We start from the raw sequence: 7,328 nt of genomic DNA on the forward strand, positions 1-7,328 counted from the left end.
CCCCAAGTAGAGGGAAGCATGGGTGAGGGTGGGAATTGAGGCTGGAAGAGGTAGGGCCAGAGGCCGGGCGTCTTTGTTCTAAGGGGTCTGGCCTTATACTAGAACTTGGTGGGGAAGTGATATCAGTGAGGTTTCAATCATGAAAGTGACTGTCCACACTTATTGGCCATTTAGTAAAAGGCAGACCCTGTGTGAGCAGTTTGCTAGTTCATCCCATTTAAGTGATCTGTGAGTTCATGTTACAGTTGAAGGGGTGGGGGGCAGAGGGCGGGGAGCCCCAGGTCTCATGTCTGCCAGGTGGCTCTCTGCAGCTGCAGAGACCGCTCCGTTTCTGTTAGGAGGTGGGTGGGCTCTAGCAGGGTGAGCAGTGGGGTCGCTGATTGGAAGTTGAGGGTGGGTGAGTCCACCAAAGAAGACTGGGTGGCACCCAGATTTCCGGCTTGTTATTTAATTATGGAACTTTTCCATACACAAAGCCAAAGGACATAATATAACCAACACTCACCTGAGACAGTTACCAAATTTTGCTACATTTTCTTTATCTGTTCATCCTCCTTTAAATTTTTTAGAAGAAGGGAGAGGGATAGGGAGAAGCATCAGTGAAAGAATCATCGATTGGCTGCCTCCTGCACATCCCTTACTGGGGATCTAGCCCACAACCAAGGTACATGCCCCTGACCAGAATCAAACCCAGGGCCACACTATCCACTGAGTCAAACCGGTTAGGCTGCCCCTACATTTTTTAGCGCATTTTCCTTCAGAGCCACAATACCTTATCACAGCTAAGGATAAACAAGAATTTATTCAGTACCCAGTCTATAATCGGATTTCCCCCATTTCCTCAAAAACACCTTTTTACAATTGGTCCGTTTGAATAATCGGCAAACAGTGTCAGCACTTTGTCTCTCTTTTTTTAATGTAATTATGACTCCTTTATTTATTTACTTATTATATATTTTATTGATTTTTTACAGCGGAAGGGAGAGAGAGAGCTAGAAACGTTGATGAGAGAGAAACATCGACCAGCTGCCTCTTGCACACCCCCGACTGGGGATGTGCCCGCCCTTGACCGGAATCGAACCCGGGACCTTTCAGTCCGCAGACTGACTGACGCTCTACCACTGAGCCAAACCAGTTTCGGCAGCACTTCGTCTCTTAAGTCTTGTTCTAGAGCAGTGTTTCCCAAACTTTTGACATATGTGTACCCCTTCTATAATTTTTGTGACGCTGAGTACCTCTTGTACTCATGAGAACATAGAATTAGGCGCAGCTAAGCACAGTGCAGTGCATATCCCCACCAAACTCCAGTGCAACATGTGCCCCCACCAAACTCTTCCCGTACCCCTGGGGGTACACGTACCACACTTTGGGAAACACTGTTCTAGAGCATTCCTGTCCCCACATCTTGAACTCATTGCAGAAATGATGAGGGTCAATTGGGTGGGTCGGTTCAGTTGTATTCTCCCTATCCCTCTCCCTTCTGGTCAAACCTGACCCTGCAGCCCATCACAGTGCATGTCAATAGCAAGTTACAGGGTATCTTACCCCGTCTCTGATGCTGTCAGGTGGGGAGAAGAGATGAAGCCCTGAGAGGGTATGGCTACTGTAATTCCTTGATTGATATTTTAATAAACTAGAGGTCCGATGCATGAAATTTGTGCAAGTGCAGGCCTTCCTTTCCCCAGCTGCCGGCATCGGCTTCCCTTGCAGCACCCTTTGTCCGGAAGGACGTCCAGAAGGATGTTTGGTCTAATTAGCATATCACACTTTTATTATTATAGATCAGAGGTAGGTATTTAAAGTGTATCTGTGGGGCCCTAGCCACTCTGGCTCAGTGGATGGAATGTCGGCCTGTGGACTGAAGGGTCTCAGGTTCAGTTTTCGTCAAGGGCACATGCCCAGGTTATGGGCTCAATCCCCAGTAGGAGGCTTGCAGGAGGCAGCCCATCAATGATTCTCTTTATTGATGTTTCTATCCCTCTCCCTTCCGCTCTGAAACCAATAAAAATATATTGAAAAAGTAAAATACATCTGTGGGACCAGTACTAAGGCAAAGAACCCTCCTTCTTAGAGTCTGCCTTGTTACCCACATGACAGTTGGCTGTGCCAAGGGGAGGGCTGGGAAAGCAAAAGCCACGGGGAGCCGAAACCGGTTTGGCTCAGTGGATAGAGCGTTGGCCTGCGGACTGAAAGGTCCCAGGTTTGATTCCTGTCAAGGACATGTACCTTGGTTTGCGGGCACATCCCCAGTAGAGGGTGTGGAAGAGGCAGCTGATCGATGATTCTCTCTTATTGATGCTTCTAACTCTCTATCCCTCTGTCTTCCTCTCTGTAAAAAATCAACAAAATATATTTTTTTAAAAAAGAGAGAGAGAGAAAGAAAGCCACGGGGAGCCCCAGAGGGCCGTGCACATGGTAACAAAATACCGTGTGGACGACCCTGTGGAGAACTGGAGATCTTGGGTCCACCCAGTGTGAGGGCCTCCTCCGATGCAGGTCCCCCTGGACCACAACTCACCCTGCAGGGAGCACAGTTCTCTAATTCAACACCTTCCCATGTTAGACTGTGGGATACTGTGGCAGAGAGAGGACAAAGGACCGCTTGTTACAAGGACTGAGAAAGGGGCCTTTTAGAAAGAGGTGGCAATGGCTTGGAGAAGGAATCATGTGAGAAAGGAGCTCTCCTGTCTCCCTGGGTTTTCTCATGAAGGAAAGTGGGCTCGGCTCTCATTGGATTGAAAGCAGACGCCTCAGCCTTGGGTGCGATGGGAATCAAATCCTCTCTCTTCCCACCTGCTACAAAAGTGCCCTCAGAAATCATAGCTATTTGGGGGACTGGAGTCTCAAGAGACCTTCAGAGTCCAGGTTGAAAACTCCAGTGTTCAAGGAACCCAGCAGGCAGGTTAATCACACAGCTGGATGTGGGCAATAGGGAGTGATGGTGACCGGGCATACTCTGAGATTCTGCATTCCACCTGGGGAGGGTACTTCTTGTCCATGGGAATCTGGTCCTGCTGTTGCTGTTCAGATTTTTAAAGAAAAGCCAGACATTGTGTGAAATCCCCCAATTAAAAAAAAAATTATTGATTGATTTTGGAGAGGAAGGGAGAGAAAAGAGAAACACCAATTTGTTGTTCCACATATTTATGCATTCATTGGCCAATTCTTGTGTGTGACCTGACCAGGGACTGAACCCACAACCTTGGTGTATAACCACCTCTGCTACCTGGCCAGGACTGAAATCCCCCAATTTTTAAATGCCAGATCTCGTTCAAATTGTTTTACCTATTATGTAGGTCACAGAAAAGACATCTGAGGGCAGATACAGTTAGAAATGATAGACCTTGCCCTGGCCAGTTTGGCTCAGTGGATAGAGTGTCAGTCCTGGGACTGAAGGGTTGTGGGTTTTCCAGTCAAGGTATGTACCTCGTTTGCAGGCCCAATCTGCACCCTAGCAACCAAATATGTGTGTGTGTGTGTGTGTGTGTGTGTGTGTGTGTGTGTGTCTCCCCACTCCCTTCCATTCCCTTCTTCTCTCTCTCCCCCTCTCTCTATCTCTCCCCATATATATATCCTCAGGTGAGGATTAACAAAAACAAAACTGTAGACTTAAGTGAAACCCACTTTTGCATCACAGATTTTGCTACATAACCTTCATGCCCAAAGAAGTCCACTGCAGGAGGCCACTCAGACCCCCAGGGCTTTCGTCAGCTGGTGTTGAAGGCAGACCTCCCTCCCTCCCATGAGACTGTGGAAACCCCAGGGTATCTCTTATTTCATTTGTGTGTTTTTGTTAGTTTTATTTTCACAATTCAAAAGCAGGAGGCTCTAGCCCTAGCCGGTTTGGCTCAGTAGATAGAGCATTGGCCTGTAGACCAAAGGATCCAGAGTTCAATTCCAGTTAAGGGTAAGTACAGTGGTTTCAGGGTCTTCCCCGGCCCGGGCCCCTGGTTGGGGCTGGTGCACGAGGCAACCAATCGATGTGCTTCTCTCACATCGATGTTTCTCTCTGTCTTTCCCTCTGTCTTCCACTCTCTCTAAAAGATCAATGGAAAAATACCCTTGGGTGAGGCTCCAGAAGAGTGATGACTGATTTCTGGCCAGTTTCTCCAGGTGGATGCTGGTGAGTCATAAGAAAAGGACATGGCTTATCTGTGCCCTTCTTTGTGTAAAAAATTGATTTTTTACAGAGAGGAAGGGAGAGGGATAAAGAGTTGAAACATCGATGAGAGAGAAACATTGATCAGCTGCCTCCTGCACACTACCCACTGGGGATGTGCCTGCAACCAAGATATTGCCTCTATCCACCGAGCCAAACCGGTTAGGGCTGTGCCCTACTTTTTGTTATTCATACAATTTTAACTATTTCCACAGGGTTTTTTGTTGTTGTTGTTTTGTGTGTTTTTTTTGTTTGTTTATTTATTTTGATTCCCTTAAAATCCGGGACAGTACCATGAAGAGGCTGAGAACAGCTGAGATACAGGAGGATCCTTGTTCTTTAAGACCCAGGGAGTGAGCCAGTGCCCCAGCACCTCCCTCACCTAGCCCAGCCCCAGCCCCAGCCCCAGGGACACCAGCAGTTGGGACTTTGAGAAACCAGCTTCTGAGGACTTTGAAAAACCAGATTCTGGAAGAACACTGGCAAAGTGTGTGGCAGAAACGCCTGACTTTTCATATGAAGACAAATAATCTTGTCAGATTGTAGGTCCCCCATCTTGGAAAGGCGGGGGGGGGGCGGGGGGGAGATGTGGCAAAAATTGGGCCCTCCACAGGTGGGTTTTTGTTTTTGTTTTAAAGAATGACATTTTTTAAAATTTCTTATTTATTTTTATTTTTTAAGTATATTTTATTGATTTTCTACAGAGAGGAAGAGAGAGGGATAGAGAGTTAGAAACATCGATGATCGGCTGCCTCTTGCACCCCCCCTACTGGGGATGTGCCCGCAACCAAGGTACATGCCCTTGATGGGAATTAAACCTGGAACCACAGGCCGATGCTCTATCCACTGAACCAAACCAGTTTCGGCCACAGGTGGGTTTTGAATGAAGGGAGGAAAGTAAAGCTTGAAAGAATGCCACTTGGCCTGGGAGAATACATAGATGGGCAATGGGAGGAAATCCTCATAAAGCACCTGAGGGGTGTTTTGGAGAAAATAAAGGAAAACTCCATTCTTTTTGCTTTAAATTAATTGATTAGAGCCTTAAGACACACATAGTAAAAAAGGTTTTCAATAAATACCTATATTGCCTGTTAAAGGTAACTTTAGGTAACTGCCTTAGCCACAGGGACCTCCCCCTGAAGGTGTGACACACACATGCACACACTGTGTTCAGTGCACACACATGGCCTTCTGAGAAGGAAGAGCTCTCCCTGCCCACACTGCACACTCCATGTGGTTGACAAGGTCCACAAGGTCAAGGGAGCATAAACCTTGGCAGAGCCCTAGCAGATTTGGCTCAGTGGATAGAGCAGGGGCCTGTGGACTGAAGGGTCCTGGGTTCGATTCTGGTCAAGGGCACATACCAGGTTTGCAGACTCGACCCCTAGTAGGGTGTGTGCAGGAGGCAGCCGATCAATGATTCTCTCTCATCATTGATGTCTCTTTCCCTTCATCTCTGATATTAAAAAACAAAAACCTTGGCAGAAGCTCCCTTGGCTGCTCATAAGAGCTGTAGGACTCCCACCTCACCTCTAAGGGAGGATTCTGAGCCCTCAGGGCGAGGTGGCAGGAGGGCACACCACCATCCTCCTGTGACAGCAAGCAGGGTGCAATGGATGGTGGGTACTGGGCCGGCTATCACAGTCTAACTGATCAAAACCCAGTGTGTGGCCACTTCACTTACTAGCAGGGCAAACCCTGAACCAATTCTCCCAGCCTCCTATTCTCCACCATGAAATTAGACAAAATACTACAATCCTCCCCAATTCTTACAGCTCTTTTTGGTTGCTGAGAAGTCTGCTGCCCCTCCACTGGCTGCCCCCCAAAATAGTCCCCTCTCTCTCTCTCTCTCTCTCTCTCTCTCTCTCTCTCTCTCTCTCTCACACACACACACACACACACACACAGTTCTCCTTCCCTGTTCTTTCCGTCAGGGCAATCTTCAGATCTTTCTGAGCTTTGCTTCTCTGATGCTTTTACAAAAATATGTTCCACTGGCCTTCTTGTAGGCACCTTTGCTTCTGTCTCTTGTCCCTGTAAAATCTGTGGTCCTCATGCTGGTGGTTTATGGTTTTCATCAGATGCAGGTCAGGGCTCATCAGTTCAGTTTTAATGAGGAGGCCGGTGATCTCGGGCGGTAGCTCTGCCCTTCCATAGGGCACAGACTGCCCAGGTGGGGAGCGGCTGCTTCCAGGGTGGAGCGCAGCAGAGGTTTGCAGATGTGGGGAAGCAGAAGGCTCCATCTACTCCAGCTTAGAGTTTTCTCCAGGTTTCACAGAGCCGTCCTGAGCGGGTCACACGTGGTAAATAGACAAAGGCGGTCAGCGCTGATTGGGCAGCCCTCGGGTCCCTGAGCCTGCTGAGCCAGTCCAGGCAAACTGCAAGGAAAAAAAAGGAAGCCTTACTGGCGAGATGCTAATTTGTATGTCTTTTCCCAGGATGCCCAGCAGTGCTTCTGGTTCTTGTGAAAGACAAATATTTAACACTATCTATTGGTAAGTAGATGCTCTTGGGAGATCCTTAGGGGAAACATATAATTGATACTGTGAATATAATTATTTACTGAAACTGGAACTATCACTGTAACTTAAAAATTAACAAATTTTAGGGATTTAAATAACTCAAGCAGCAGCAAGTGCTGTGAGCTGGTCCGGAGGTAGTGAGTTATCACAAATGGTTGTACACAGTCAGTTACAGATTGAAGTCCTCCTTCTATATATGCCTCCCTTCTCACTGCTGCATTTGACTAGCCATTTTGCCTAAAAGGGAGACCACTGTATGAGAGAACATCTTTGGCAACAATACATCTGGTAAAGTGTTAAATATCCAAAATATATAAGGAACTCATACAATTTAACCACCAGAAGACAAACAATCCAACTTAAAAATGGGCAAAGAACCTAAATAGACACTTCTCCAAACTGGACATACAGAAAGCCAAGAGACATATGAGAACATACTCAAACTCACTGATCACCAGAGAGATGCAAATTAAAGTGACAACGAGGGAACCCTAATACACTGCTGGTGGGAATGCAGACTGGTGCAATCATTATGGAAAACAGTATGGCATTTCCTTAAAAAAATTAAATATGGAATTGCCATTTGACCCAGTGATCCCACTTATAGAAATATATCCTAAGAAACCTGAAACACCAATCAGAAAGAA

Source organism: Pipistrellus hanaki, assembly GCF_964339955.1.
Source record: "Pipistrellus hanaki genome assembly, chromosome: 10".
NCBI classification, from domain to species: Eukaryota; Metazoa; Chordata; class Mammalia; order Chiroptera; family Vespertilionidae; genus Pipistrellus; species Pipistrellus hanaki.